Here is a 16838-nt window from a genome sequence, read left to right as displayed (position 1 = left end):
TTACCCAGAGGGCCAGACACCACTCAACCACCTCAGATCACCTGTTTACCAAGAGGGCCAGATGATCTGAGGTGGTTGAGTGGTGTCTGGACCTCTGGGTAAACAGGTGATCTGAGGTGGTTGAGTGGTGAAGTGTTGTTCCTGGAGGTAGAAGTGTGTTAATTCATACACACTCTACCTTGTGGTGTGCCACACACACACACACACCACACACACACACACACACACACACACACACACACACACACACACACACACAGCCACCTCCCTCTCTCACTGTCTGCCTCTACATGTTCTGTAATGATTAACTCCTTTGCTGCCTTCACGCTCTTCTCTTTCACTTCACAACGTCAACGTGCTTCTCATTTTGGACACACAGGAAGAGACACAGGAAGAGACACAGGAAGAGACACAGGAAGAGACACAGGAAGAGACACAGGAAGAGACACAGGAAGAGACACAGGAAAACACACAGGAAGAGACACAGGAACACACACAGGAAGAGACACAGGAACACACACAGGGAGAGACACAGGAAGAGACACAGGAAGAGACACAGGAAGAGACACAGGAAGAGACACAGGAAGAGACACAGGAAGAGACACAGGAAAACACACAGGAAGAGACACAGGAACACACACAGGAAGAGACACAGGAAGAGACACAGGAAGAGACACAGGAAGAGACACAGGAAAACACACAGGAAGAGACACAGGAACACACACAGGAAGAGACACAGGGAGAGACACAGGAAGAGACACAGGAAGAGACACAGGAAGAGACACAGGAAGAGACACAGGAAGAGACACAGGAAGAGACACAGGAAGAGACACAGGAACACACACAGGAAGAGACACAGGAACACACACAGGGAGAGACACAGGAAGAGACACAGGAAGAGACACAGGAAGACACACAGGAAGAGACACAGGAAGAGACACAGGAAGAGACACAGGAAGACACACAGGAAGAGACACAGGAACACACGCCTGACGGGACACGGGGAATTATAACACCAGTATGGAGGGATGATGACCTGGCTAGCAGCTCAACCACACAGAATTCAGGCTGTAAGAAGGTGAGTTATTATTGTACTGTATATGTGTGCTTCGTAAACAAATAATGAATCGGCCAGAGTTCGTATTCCTGCCGTAATCAAATGCTTCTCATTTGCATGTGTTTGAGTAGGAAAAAGTCTGTAAAAGTGTAGACAAAGACTTGAATTCATAACTTGTCTCATTAATGATGTGAATACAGTGAGGGCTACTCATGTTGTTTTGAAGAGTCTATCCTCTAAACTGGTGTGGTGTGGAGCAGGCAGGCGGGCAGGCGGGCGGGCAGGCGGGCGGGCAGGCAGGCAGGCAGGCAGGCAGACCACTATAACGCCCCTCCGGCTACATGTTATTAAGAGCTCACAGGATTGGATGTTACAAACAGGGACAATTCATTTCTGTTGAAAGTACTGCTGCTGTTGACTCTGGAATGTTTCCGTTGGGTCCCTGGTTCCAAGGTCTTTTCTCTCTGCTGAGAGGACGCACTGTGACTCTGAAAACACACAGTCCAAAGTTACAACACACAGGTTCAGGCAGAGCCAGGCCACTCCCTCTGAAGTAGTCTACCGACTGAGGCACGTATTAAATCTCTCAGCAGAGACAATATTTAGAGAAAGAGAGAGAGATAAAGAGAGGGAATGAGTGAGAGCGAGAGTTAAGAGGCTTCATCTGGGTTAGTGTTTAGTGGGTTGCTCTATTCACTATGTTTAAGCATGGTCTGACTGACTGACTGTCTGACTGACTGTCTGATTGACTGACTGTCTGACTGTCTGATTGACTGACTGACTGACTGACTGACTGACTGACTGACTGATTGTCTGACTGACTGACTGACTGACTGTCTGACTGACTGACTGACTGATTGACTGATTGACTGACTGACTGTATCGCTGGCAGCTGTTGGTTTTAAATACTTTGGATTCCTTTCCAACAACCAGCACAGGTTTAGACAGAGAGGGGAGGCATTAGGACACTGTTTTAGCATCCCACATGGCACCCTGTTCCCTATAAAGTGTGTAGGTCTAGGTCAAAAGTAGTGCACTATGGAGGGAATAACATGCCATTTGGGAGAGTCTCAACTATCAGAACGCTGTCTGACACAACAACATTACTCTGACCAACTAGAATACAGATGATTTCTGAAGTGGAATACACTGCAGCCATTTGTTCCAGACGTAGAAGGATTGTTAACGTGTTTACTGGGCTAATAACACGGTTCATATTTGTCCTTGCAGGTGACTATCGGGTTTGAATCCATGACTCCATGATGAATGCACATGTCGTTATGAGAGACGGGCGAGTGCTGTCAAGGTATGTCATTACTGTGTTTTACTGACTCTGTTGATTGTTGCATGATGATAGAATACGTGAAGTACAGAAGGCTTGAGAAGGAAGGAGAAGAGAGTTCAAAAGTCCAAGCAAGATACTGTATATACATAACAGCTAAGTGCGCTATAACAAAGGAGAGTTGTGCTTTCAGTTTTCACACTGTATATCTTAGCTATGTATTATCTTGTGCTTTATATTCAAACTAATATCTTGGATGTTATTCCAGAATGTTTTTGCATTCTTACAATTCACTATTAAACATATACAGTAAAATTGCAAGAGTTAATTCAACTCCTATGGAGTTAAATTAAACAGTATTTTGGGGTTTATATGGTCCAACCCTTATTGTGTTAAAACTACTCTGGTCATGGTATTAATATTTTTGGAGTTAAACGATAGTAAATGGAGCAAATATCAAACTCTCAGAGAGTTGATTAAATTTAACTCCAACCGCCATTTTACTATTTTTAGTGTTGTTGTTGTTTTAAATGTAACCATTATTTAACTAAGCAAGTCAGTTAAGAACAAATTCTTACTAACAATGACTGCCTACCCCGGCCAACGCTGGGCCAATTGTTCGCCACCCTATGGTGACAAGCTGACAAGGTACAAATCTGTCGCTCTGCCCCTGAACAGGCAGTTAACCCACTGTTCCTAGGCTGTCATTGAAAATAAGATTTTTTTCTTAACTGCTTGCCTAGTAAAGTAAAGGAAAATAAAGAACTCCAGGCAGTGTACCACTCTCTTGAGGGATTAGATAACTCCCAATAGAGTCAATTTAACAATATTTTTTTTATAGTCTGATTTCAACTATCCTTGATTTACTGTGTACCTTGTGTTTCTGACAGGGCTGAGTTCTTGTCATTGCTGAACACGTACAACTGTTTTCTGAAAGACAAGACCCAGCAGCATCTTGTCTTCTATGAGGTAGGTTGACCCTCGCTGCTCCATTGAATTATTTACATGTTTTATTTGCACCAAAGAAAACAAGTAATAAAAACAAATCAATTATTTACTAATTAAATCAAACTTCGAAATCAAACATTTTAGTTAAAGTTTAATTTATTTGCACTTATTTGAAAATAAGAACTAATAAATACAAACACCGGTGTGGCTGATATGAAACCAAACCACAAAAAACTATATACACAAGTACAACAATTAAACACGTGTGTTACAACAGATAACACAAACAACTAATTATAAATGTATAAATCAATAATCACATTTTTTTTCTGTGAATGTGAGAGTTAGGCTATATGGAGGAGATTACTGAGTAGTTTGGTCCATCAGGCTGACCCCCAGTCTTCGTGGAGATTACAGAGTAGTTTGGTCCATCAGGCTGACCCCCAGTCTTCATGGAGGAGATTTCTGAGTAGTTTGGTTCATCAGGCTGACCTGCAGTCTTCATGGAGGAGATTACTGAGTAGTTTGGTTCATCAGGCTGACCCCCAGTCTTCATGGTTCATCAGGCTGACCTCCAGTCTTCATGGTCCATCAGGCTGACCCCCAGTCTTCATTGAGGAGGTTACTGAGTAGTTTGGTTCATCAGGCTGACCCCCAGGCTTCATGGTCCATCAGGCTGACCCCCAGTCTTCATCGTTCTTCAGGCTGACCCCCAGTCTTCATCGTTCATCAGGCTGACCCCCAGTCTTCATGGTCCATCAGGCTGACCCCCAGTCTTCATGGAGGAGAATACTGAGTAGTTTGGTTCATCAGGCTGATCCCCAGTCTTCATGGAGGAGATTACTGAGTAGTTTAGTTCATCAGGCTGACCTCCAGTCTTCATGGAGGAGATTACTGAGTAGTTTGGTTCATCAGGCTGACCCCCAGTCTTCATGGTTCATCAGGCTGACCTCCAGTCTTCATGGTCCATCAGGCTGACCCCCAGTCTTCATTGAGGAGGTTACTGAGTAGTTTGGTTCATCAGGCTGACCCCAGGCTTCATGGTCCATCAGGCTGACCCCCAGTCTTCATCGCTCTTCAGGCTGACCCCAGTCTTCATCGTTCATCAGGCTGACCCCCAGTCTTCATGGTCCATCTGGCTGACCCCCAGTCTTCATGGTCCATCAGGCTGACCCCCAGTCTTCATGGAGATTACTGAGTAGTTTTGTTCATCAGGCTGACCTCCAGTCTTCATGGAGGAGATTACTGAGTAGTTTGGTTCATCAGGCTAACCTCCAGTCTTCATGGAGATTACTGAGTAGTTTGGTCCATCAGGCTGACCTCCAGTCTTCATGGTTCATCAGGCTGACCCCCAGTCTTCATGGAGGAGATTACTGAGTAGTTTGGTTCATCAGGCTGACTCCCAGGCTTCATGGTCCATCAGGCTGACCCCCAGTCTTCATGGAGGATATTACTGAGTAGTTTAGTTCATCAGGCTGACCTCCAGTCTTCATTGAGGAGATTACTGAGTTGTTTGGTTCATCAGGCTGAACTGCAGTCTTCATTGAGGAGATTACTGAGTAGTTTGGTTCATCAGGCTGAACTGCAGTCTTCATTGAGGAGATTACTGAGTAGTTTAGTTCATCAGGCTGACCTCCAGTCTTCATTGAGGAGATTACTGAGTTGTTTGGTTCATCAGGCTGAACTGCAGTCTTCATTGAGGAGATTTCTGAGTTGTTTGGTTCATCAGGCTGAACTGCAGTCTTCATTGAGGAGATTACTGAGTAGTTTGGTTCATCAGGCTTGGCACACCTGTATTTGGAGAGTTTCTCCCATTCTCCTCTGCAGATCCTCTCAAGCTCTGTCAGGTTGGATGGGGAGCGTCGTTGCACAGCTATTGTCAGGTGTCTCCAGAGATGTTAGATCGGGTTCAAGTCTGTGCTCTGGCTGGGCCACTCAAGGACATTCAGAGACTTGTCCTGAAGCCAACACTCCGTTGTCTTGGCTGTGTGTTTAGGGTCGTTGTCCTGTTGGAAGGTGAACCTTCACCCCAGTCTGAGGTCCTGTGCGCTCTGGGGCAGGTTTTCATCAAGTTTCTCTCTGTACATTGCACTGTTCATCTTTCCCTTGATCCTGACTAGTCTCCCAGTCCTTATCACTGAAAAACATGTGCTGCCACCACCGTGCTTCACCATAAGGATGGTGCCAGGTTTCCCCTAGATGTGATGCTTGCCATTCAAGCCATTCATCAGACCAGAGAATATTATTTCACATAGTCTGAGAGTCCTTTAGGTACCTTTTTGCAAACTCCAAGCGGGCTGTCATGTGCCTTTTACTGAAGAGTTGCTTACGTCTGGCCACTACCATAAAGGCCTGATTGATGGAGTACTGCAGAGATGGTTGTCCTTCTGGAAGGTTTTCCCATCTCCACAGAGGAACTCTGTGAGAGTGACTATCGGTTTCTTGGTCACCGCCTTGACCAAGGCCCTTCTCCCCCAATTGCTAAGTTTGACCGGGCGGCCAGCTCTAGGAAGAGTCCTGGTGGTTCCAAACTTCTGTCGTTTAAGAATGATGGAGGCCACTGTGTTTTTGAGGACCTTCAATGCTGCAGGACATTTTTGGTACCCTTCCCCAGATCTGTGCCTCGACAGAATCCTGTCTCGGAGCTCTATGGACGATTCCTTCGACATTGCATGGTGTTTGCTCTGACATGCGCTATCAACTGTGGAACCTTATAAAGACAACGGTGTGCCTTTACAAATCATATCCTACTAAGTGAATTTACCACAGGTGGACTCCAACAGGATGCACCTGAGCTCAATTTCGAGTCTCATAGCAAAGGGTCTGAATTATTATGTAAATAAGTTTTAATTTTTATAAATGTGAAACAAATTATTTAAACCTGTTTTCGTGTTGCCATTTTCAGGTATTGTGTGTAAATTGACGAGGATTTTCTTTTTTAAATGTAAAAAAATGATTGACTCCATTTTAAGGCTGAAACAAAACGTGGGAAAGGGGTCAGAATACTTTCAGAACGAGCTGTATAATTATATGTATAACCATGAAACTGTAGTAATGCAATTTGGAAAGTAATATTTCGTGACCAACCAAACACTTTGGATCAATATCAAAATATGCCAAGAGCGTATTTTTGTGGTTTTCTTGTGGTGAAGGAGAGGCGGACCAAAACGCAGCGTGGTGGTTATTCATGGTACTTTAATATAGACACTCTACATGAATAAACTAACAAAACAAGAAATGTGAAAAAACCAAAAACAGCCCTATCTGGTGCAAACACAGAGACAGGAACAATCACCTACAAAACCCATCACCAAACAGGCTACCTAAATATGTTTCCCAATCAGAGACAATGACTAACACCTGCCTCTGATTGAGAACCATATCAGGCCAAACATAGAAATAGACAAACTAGACATGTAACATAGAATGCCCACTCAGATCACACCCTGACCAAACAAAACATAGAAGCATAGAAGCAGCGCCGAACAGGCGGGAGACTCCGGCAGCGCTGGAGAGGAGGAAGTCTCCGGCAGCGCTGAACAGGCGGGAGACTCCGGCAGCGCTGGAGAGGAGGAAGGCTCCGGCAGCGCTGAACAGGCGGGAGACTCCGGCAGCGCTGGAGAGGAGGAAGGCTCCGGCAGCGCTGGAGAGGTGGGGGGGCACTGTAGGCCTGATGCGTGGTGCTGGCACTGGTGGTACTGGGCCGAGGACACGCACAGGAAGCCTGGTGCGGGGAGCTGCCACCAGAGGGCTGGTGCGTGGAGGTGGTACTGGATAGACTGACCGTGCAGGCGCACTAGAGCTCTTGAGCACCGAGCCTGCCCAACCTTACCCGGTTAAATGCTCCCGGCCGCCCTGCCAGTGCGGCGAAGTGGAATAGCCCGCACTGGGCTATGCAGGCAAACCGGGACACCGTGCGCAAGGCTGGTGCCATGTTAGCCGGCCCAAGGAGACGCACTGAGACCAGATGCATAGAGCCGGCTTTCATGGCACTTGGCTCGATGCTCACTCTAGTCCAGCCGATACGCGGAGCTGGAACGTACCGCACCGGGCTATGCACCCGCACTGGGGACACCGTGCGCTCAACCGCATAACACGGTGTCTGCCCGGTTTCTCTAGCCCCTGGTGCTAGCACAGGGAGTTGGCGTAGGTCTCCTACCTGGCGTCTCCATACTCCCTGGAGAGTCCCCCCCAATACATTTTTGGGGCTGACTCCCGGGCTTCCTTGCCAACCATGTTCCCTCATATCGCCGGCTCCCTCTCCTCGCTGCCTCCACCTGTTCCCATGGAAGGAGATCCTTTCCCACCAGGATCTCCTCCCATGTGTAGCAACCCTTGCCGTCCAATACATCGTCCCATGTCCATTCGTCTTTGCGCTCCGCTGTTGCCCGCTACTACGCCGCTTGGTCCTATTGTGGTGGGTGATTCTGTCACAGCTTTCTTCTGTTGAAGGAGAGCGGACCAAAACGCAGCGTGGTGGTTATTCATGGTACTTTAATATAGACACTCTACATGAATAAACTAACAAAACAAGAAATGTGAAAAAACCAAAAACATCCCTATCTGGTGCAAACACAGAGACAGGAACAATCACCCACAAAACCCAACACCAAACAGGCTACCTAAATATGGTTCCCAATCAGAGACAATGACTAACACCTGCCTCTGATTGAGAACCATATCAGGCCAAACATAGAAATAGACAAACTAGACATGTAACATAGAATGCCCACTCAGATCACACCCTGACCAAACAAAACATAGAAACATACAAAGCAAACTACGGTCAGGGTGTGACACGTATTCACTGTTTTAAAGGGCAGTAAAGATTTTATCAACGAGTTGCAAAAGAGCCACATCTGTGGAGTGGTTTTTACCAAAACCATATTGGCTCTCATATAGAATACAGGGTTGATTTAAATGCTTCAACATTCTCTTAAATTCATTGTAATCAATAGTCTCTTATACACCATGTTTCTGGGATTTTAGAAAAACATAGTACTGATATGGGGAGGTAATTTGTACAAAACTATCTGGGATCCCCAGATCTATAGAGGGGGATAACTTTGGCAATGTGTACATCTTTAGGAGCATTACCAGTTTGCAATGATTTGGTGAAAATATACATTCGAGGCTCAGCAATCGTGAGACACTGATTTCACCAAAGAGACACCAATCTCATCATGACCTGCTGCTGATATCTCTAAGTTACCAATTAGCTCCATCCCTCCATTACAACAGGAGGATCAAATGGAAGCAGAGGAGGGACATGTCTCTTAATGTAAGCCAGGAGATTTACATCAGTGCTCTATTTTCTTTGACAGAGAGAAAACCAACATTCACAAAAAAGTTTTTAAATGAACATGAAATACAGTCAAGATCACTATAGGTCTTATTTCCCACAATACATTGAGATGGAATAGTTGTAGATGCCTATTTCTAGTTGTAGATGCCTAACAGTTGATTGATGATTTTCCACGTTGAATTTACATATTATTTATAATGTATAAATATCGGATATCTGAAGTAGGAGATTAAATTTGCTCATACACTTTTTGTAATTTGCAGAATTCAGGGGAGAGGAACTGCTTTTTTTTTACAGAGAATGTTTTGTAAACCAAGGTTTCATGAACCCTTCTGCTGCTCTTACATGGTTTCATGAACCCTTCTGCTGCTCTTACATGGTTTCTTGAACCCTTCTGCTGCTCTTACATGGTTTCATGAACCCTTCTGCTGCTCTTACATGGTTTCTTGAACCCTTCTGCTGCTCTCTTACATGGTTTCATGAACCCTTCTGCTGCTCTCCTACATGGTTTCATGAACCCTTCTGCTGCTCTCTTACATGGTTTCATGAACCCTTCTGCTGCTCTTACATGGTTTCATGAACCCTTCTGCTGCTCTTACATGGTTTCATGAACCCTTCTGCTGCTCTCTTACATGGTTTCATGAACCCTTCTGCTGCTCTTACATGGTTTCATGAACCCTTCTGCTGCTCTCTTACATGGTTTAACTAAGGGAAAGCAGTGGTGAAATACACAATTACATGATGTGAGAAAAGTCAGGTAAAGCCAACTCCACATCAGCCTGATTATAAACATTTTACCATGAAATATCATCAATCAACATCTTAATGAGCTCACAATTACGTCTGTTCAATATTCTACCCTTAATGCTACTAATCATTCCCATCTGTTCATGTCCAACTGCCAAAGAGATGTGGGAAATTAGAAAGTCGTCAGAAATGTCAGAATAAAGTATACCTGTATTAGCCACATTATTCAAAGAATTAGTAAAAATATGATCAATAAGGGTGTCAGGTGAACTGGTCAGTCTGTGGTCTTATAGATGAGGGGACAGGTGAACTGGTCAGTCTGTGGTCTTATAGATGAGGGGACAGGTGAACTGGTCAGTCTGTGGTCTTATAGATGAGGGGACACAGGTGAACTGGTCAGTCTGTGGTCTTATAGATGAGGGGACAGGTGAACTGGTCAGTCTGTGGTCTTATAGATGAGGGGACACAGGTGAACTGGTCAGTCTGTGGTCTTATAGATGAGGGGACAGGTGAACTGGTCAGTCTGTGGTCTTATAGACGAGGGGATACAGGTGAACTGGTCAGTCTGTGGTCTTATAGATGAGGGGACAGGTGAACTGGTCAGTCTGTGGTCTTATAGATGAGGGGATACAGGTGAACTGGTCAGTCTGTGGTCTTATAGATGAGGGGACAGGTGAACTGGTCAGTCTGTGGTCTTATAGATGAGGGGACAGGTGAACTGGTCAGTCTGTGGTCTTATAGATGAGGGGATACAGGTGAACTGGTCAGTCTGTGGTCTTATAGATGAGGGGATACAGGTGAACTGGTCAGTCTGTGGTCTTATAGATGAGGGGATACAGGTGAACTGGACAGTCTGTGGTCTAATAGATGAGGGGATACAGGTGGAACTGGTCAGTCTGTGGTCTTATAGATGAGTCTGTGGTCTTATACAGGTGAACTGGTCAGTCTGTGGTCTTATAGATGAGGGGATACAGGTGAACTGGTCAGTCTGTGGTCTTATAGATGAGGGGATACAGGTGAACTGGTCAGTCTGTGGTCTTATAGATGAGGGGATACAGGTGAACTGGTCAGTCTGTGGTCTTATAGATGAGGGGATACAGGTGAACTGGTCAGTCTGTGGTCTTATAGATGAGGGAATACAGGTGAACTGGTCAGTCTGTGGTCTTATAGATGAGGGGATACAGGTGAACTGGTCAGTCTGTGGTCTTATAGATGAGGGGACAGGTGAACTGGTCAGTCTGTGGTCTTATAGATGAGGGGATACAGGTGAACTGGTCAGTCTGTGGTCTTATAGATGAGGGGACAGGTGAACTGGTCAGTCTGTGGTCTTATAGATGAGTCTTATAGATGAGGGATACTGAACTGGTCAGTCTGTGGTCTTATAGATGAGGGGACAGGGTGAACTGGTCAGTCTGTGGTCTTATAGATGAGGGATACAGGTGAACTGGTCAGTCTGTGGTCTTATAGATGAGGGGATACAGGTGAACTGGTCAGTCTGTGGTCTTATAGATGAGGGGATACAGGTGAACTGGTCAGTCTGTGGTCTTATAGATGAGGGGACAGGTGAACTGGTCAGTCTGTGGTCTAATAGATGAGGGGATACAGGTGAACTGGTCAGTCTGTGGTCTTATAGATGAGGGGATACAGGTGAACTGGTCAGTCTGTGGTCTTATAGATGAGGGGATACAGGTGAACTGGTCAGTCTGTGGTCTTATAGATGAGGGGATACAGGTGAACTGGTCAGTCTGTGGTCTTATAGATGAGGGGATACAGGTGAACTGGTCAGTCTGTGGTCTTATAGATGAGGGGATACAGGTGAACTGGTCAGTCTGTGGTCTTATAGATGAGTATCAAGACGAGGAATATGGTGAACTGGTCAGTCTGTGGTCTTACAGATGAGGGGACAGAGATGGATGGAGTATCAAGTATTCAACATGTCAGGTGTCAGTGAGTGGTTCTCATTTTTAATTTAACGTATGTTGAAAACACCCAATAGAAATTAATCACCCAATCAAATCCAAGGTTGATGCAAGGATATCAGTGAAACGACCAATGTCAGAATCGGGTGGACGATAGATGCACTTAGATACCACTTTTTAACCACCCAAAAAATCTTCAACGTGTTTACGGCTCTGTACTGCTGTACAATTAAAACCTAACCAACGTGTTTACAGCTCTGTACTGCTGTACCATTAAAACCTAACCAACGTGTTTACAGCTCTGGACCCCTGTACCGTTAAAACCTAACCAACGTGTTTACAGCTCTGTACCCCTGTACCGTTAAAACCTAACCAACGTGTTTACAGCTCTGTACCCCTGTACCGTTAAAACCTAACCAACGTGTCTACAGCTCTGGACCCCTGTACCGTTAAAACCTAACCAACGTGTTTACAGCTCTTGACCCCTGTACCATTAAAACCTAACCAACGTGTTTACAGCTCTGGAACCCTGTACCATTAAAACCTAACCAACGTGTTTACAGCTCTGTACCGCTGTACCATTAAAACCTAACCAACGTGTTTACAGCTCTGTACCGCTGTACCATTAAAACCTAACCAACGTGTTTACAGCTCTGGACCCCTGTACCATTAAAACCTAACCAACGTGTTTACAGCTCTGTACCGCTGTACCATTAAAACCTAACCAACGTGTTTACAGCTCTGTACCCCTGTACCGTTAAAACCTAACCAACGTGTTTACAGCTCTGGACCCCTGTACCGTTAAAACCTAACCAACGTGTTTACAGCTCTGGAACCCTGTACCATTAAAACCTAACCAACGTGTTTACAGCTCTGTACCGCTGTACCATTAAAACCTAACCAACGTGTTTACAGCTCTGTACCGCTGTACCATTAAAACCTAACCAACGTGTTTACAGCTCTGGACCCCTGTACCATTAAAACCTAACCAACGTGTTTACAGCTCTGTACCCCTGTACCGTTAAAACCTAACCAACGTGTTTACAGCTCTATACCCCCTGTACCGTTAAAACCTAACCAACGTGTTTACAGCTCTGGACCCCTGTACCATTAAAACCTAACCAACGTGTTTACAGCTCTGGACCCCTGTACCATTAAAACCTAACCAACGTGTTTACAGCTCTGTACCCCTGTACCGTTAAAACCTAACCAACGTGATTACAGCTCTGGACCCCTGTACCATTAAAACCTAACCAACGTGATTACAGCTCTGGACCCCTGTACCGTTAAAACCTAACCAACGTGTCTACAGCTCTGGACCCCTGTACCGTTAAAACCTAACCAACGTGTTTACAGCTCTGTACCCCTGTACCATTAAAACCTAACCAACGTGTTTACAGCTCTGGACCCCTGTACTATTAAAACCTAACCAACGTGTTTACAGCTCTGGACCCCTGTACCATTAAAACCTAACCAACGTGTTTACAGCTCTGTACTGCTGTACCATTAAAACCTAACCAACGTGTTTACAGCTCTGGACCCCTGTACCATTAAAACCTAACCAACGTGTTTACAGCTCTGGACCCCTGTACCATTAAAACCTAACCAACGTGTTTACAGCTCTGTACCGCTGTACCATTAAAACCTAACCAACGTGTTTACAGCTCTGGACCCCTGTACCGTTAAAACCTAACCAACGTGTTTACAGCTCTGGACCCCTGTACCGTTAAAACCTAACCAACGTGTTTACAGCTCTGGACCCTGTACCATTAAAACCTAACCAACGTGTTTACAGCTCTGTACCGCTGTACCATTAAAACCTAACCAACGTGTTTACAGCTCTGGACCCCTGTACCGCTAAAACCTAACCAACGTGTTTACAGCTCTGACCCTGTACCATTAAAACCTAACCAACGTGTTTACAGCTCTGGACCCCTGTAGCATTAAAACCTAACCAACGTGTTTACAGCTCTGGACCCCTGTACCATTAAAACCTAACCAACGTGTTTACAGCTCTGGACCCTGTACCATTAAAACCTAACCAACGTGTTTACAGCTCTGTACTGCTGTACCATTAAAACCTAACCAACGTGTTTACAGCTCTGTACCCCTGTACCATTAAAACCTAACCAACGTGTTTACAGCTCTGTACCCCTGTACCATTAAAAACTAACCAACGTGTTTACAGCTCTGTACCCCTGTACCATTAAAACCTAACCAACGTGTTTACAGCTCTGTACCCCTGTACCATTAAAACCTAACCAACGTGTTTACAGCTCTGTACCGCTGTACCATTAAAACCTAACCAACGTGTTTACAGCTCTGTACCCCTGTACCATTAAAACCTAACCAACGTGTTTACAGCTCTGTACCCTGTACCATTAAAACCTAACCAACGTGTTTACAGCTCTGTACCGCTGTACCATTAAAACCTAACCAACGTGTTTACAGCTCTGTACCCCTGTACCGTTAAAACCTAACCAACGTGTTTACAGCTCTGTACCCCTGTACCATTAAAACCTAACCAACGTGTTTACAGCTCTGGACCCCTGTACCGTTATAACCGAATCAACATTCAGTATATGTTATATCTGAAATGTTAAGAAAACCTAACCAACTGTGTCTATCTCCACTAGAGAGATGGAGAGAGTGGTGTTCGAGGGATTCCTGTACCGTAAAAAAACCTAACCAACTGTGTCTATCTCCACTAGAGAGATGGAGAGGTGGTGTTCGAGGGATTCCTGTACCGTTAAAACCTAACCAACTGTGTCTATCTCCACTAGAGAGATGGAGAGGTGGTGTTCGAGGGATTCCTGTACCCGTTAAAACCTAACCATCTGTGTCTATCTCCACTAGAGAGATGGAGAGGTGGTGTCGAGGGATTCCTGAATATCTCCTGGGGAGTACGGCAGCCCATCAGGCTCAAAATACAGGATGACAAACAACAACCCTTCACCAGCCTCCTGTCACCTGACCCAGTCAGTCCAGTCAGTCCTCATGGACGCAAGAGGTTACATTTGACCTTTATCATGCATTATGTCAATACCACAGTTAAAATGGAGTAATACAAGCATCACTCAGGCTAAACCCTCTCTGTCTGTCAGGGGGATGACACGATGGGGGGAGTTTGAAGACCTCCATCAGATCAATGAGACAGAGGAGACCAACAAGCAGCATCCGGCAGAGGAGACCAGCAACCACACGACAGGTAACCTCACCTTAACTATAGCAGCCACATTACGGTTGACGTCACCTTAACTATAACAACCACATTACAGGTAACCTCACCTTAACTATAACAACCACATTACAGGTAATCTCACCTTAACTATAACAACCACATTACAGGTAACCTCACCTTAACTATAACAACCACACTACAGGTAACCTCACCTTAACTATAGCAGCCACACTACAGGTAATCTCACCTTAACTATAGCAGCCACACTACAGGTAACCTCACCTTAACTATAACAACCACATTACAGGTAACCTCACCTTAACTATAACAACCACACTAAAGGTAACCTCACCTTAACTATAGCAGCCACACTACAGGTAATCTCACCTTAACTATAACAACCACACTACAGGTAACCTCACCTTAACTATAACAACCACACTACAGGTAACCTCACCTTAACTATAACAACCACATTACAGGTAACCTCACCGTAACTATAGCAAGAACACGACAGGTAACCTCACCGTAACTATAGAAACCACACTACAGGTAACCTCACCTTAACTATAACAGCCACATTACAGGTAACCTCACCTTAACAATAACAACCACACTACAGGTAACCTCACCTTAACTATAACAGCCACATTACAGGTAACCTCACCTTAACTATAGCAACCACACTACAGGTAACCTTAACTATAGCAAACACACTACAGGTAACCTTAACTATAGCAACCACACTACAGGTAACCTCACCTTAACTATAGCAACCACACTACAGGTAACCTCACCTTAACTATAACAAAAACACTACAGGTAACCTCACCTTAACTATAACAACCACACTACAGGTAATCTCACCTTAATCACATTACAGGTAACCTCACCTTAACTATAACAACCACACTACAGGTAACCTCACCTTAACTATAGCAACCACACTACAGGTAACCTCACCTTAACTATAACAACCACACTACAGGTAACCTCACCTTAACTATAACAGCCACATTACAGGTAACCTCACCTTAACTATAGCAACCACACTACAGGTAACCTTAACTATAGCAAACACACTACAGGTAACCTTAACTATAGCAACCACACTACAGGTAACCTCACCTTAACTATAGCAACCACACTACAGGTAACCTCACCTTAACTATAACAAAAACACTACAGGTAACCTCACCTTAACTATAACAACCACACTACAGGTAATCTCACCTTAATCACATTACAGGTAACCTCACCTTAACTATAACAACCACACTACAGGTAACCTCACCTTAACTATAGCAACCACACTACAGGTAACCTCACCTTAACTATAACAAAAACACTACAGGTAACCTCACCTTAACTATAACAACCACACTACAGGTAATCTCACCTTAATCACATTACAGGTAACCTCACCTTAACTATAGCAACCACACTACAGGTAACCTCACCTTAACTATAAAAAAAACACTACAGGTAACCTCACCTTAACTATAACAACCACACTACAGGTAATCTCACCTTAATCACATTACAGGTAACCTCACCTTAACTATAACAACCACACTACAGGTAATCTCACCTTAACTATAGCAGCCACATTACAGGTAACCTCACCTTAACTATAGCAACCACACCACAGGTAACCTCACCTTAACTATAGCAACCACACTACAGGTAACCTCACCTTAACTATAGCAACCACACTACAGGTAACCTCACCTTAACTATAGCAACCACACTACAGGTAATCTCACCTTAATCACATTACAGGTAACCTCACCTTAACTATAACAACCACACTACAGGTAACCTCACCTTAACTATAACAACCACATTACAGGAAATCTCACCTTAACTATAGCAACCACATTACAGGTAACCTCACCTTAACTATAGCAACCACACTACAGGTAACCTCACCTTAACTATAGCAACCACACTACAGGTAACCTCACCTTAACTATAACAACCACATTACAGGAAATCTCACCTTAACTATAGCAACCACACTACAGGTAACCTCACCTTAACTATAGCAACCACACTACAGGTAACCTCACCTTAACTATAGCAACCACATTACAGGTCACCTCACCTTAACTATAGCAACCACATTACAGGTCACCTCACCTTAACTATAGCAACCACATTACAGGTCACCTCACCTTAACTATAGCAACCACATTACAGGTAACCTCACCTTAACTGTAACAACCACATTACAGGTCACCTCACCTTAACTATAACAACCACACTACAGGTCACCTCACCTTAATCACATTACAGGTCACCTCACCTTAACTATAGCAACCACATTACAGGTAACCTCACCTTAATCACATTACAGGTAACCTCACCTTAACTACAGGTCACCTCACCTTAACTAT

At 44.6% G+C, this 16838-nt stretch overlaps 1 long non-coding RNA gene across 1 annotated transcript; it reads left to right on the top strand.

Annotated features, from left to right (window-relative positions):
* Positions 1-331: 331 nt before the first annotated feature.
* Positions 332-14002, top strand: LOC135533263 (uncharacterized). The gene is made up of 4 exons (XR_010454469.1): positions 332-1078; positions 2288-2363; positions 3230-3308; positions 13970-14002. It is a non-coding gene; the product is annotated as an uncharacterized LOC135533263 (long non-coding RNA).
* The last annotated feature ends 2836 nt before the right edge of the window (positions 14003-16838 follow it).

Source organism: Oncorhynchus masou, unplaced genomic scaffold (assembly GCF_036934945.1).
Source record: "Oncorhynchus masou masou isolate Uvic2021 unplaced genomic scaffold, UVic_Omas_1.1 unplaced_scaffold_2299, whole genome shotgun sequence".
Taxonomy (NCBI): Eukaryota; Metazoa; Chordata; class Actinopteri; order Salmoniformes; family Salmonidae; genus Oncorhynchus; species Oncorhynchus masou.
The sequence above is the reverse complement of the archived record's forward strand: the minus strand, read 5'-3'. Positions and strand labels throughout refer to the sequence as shown.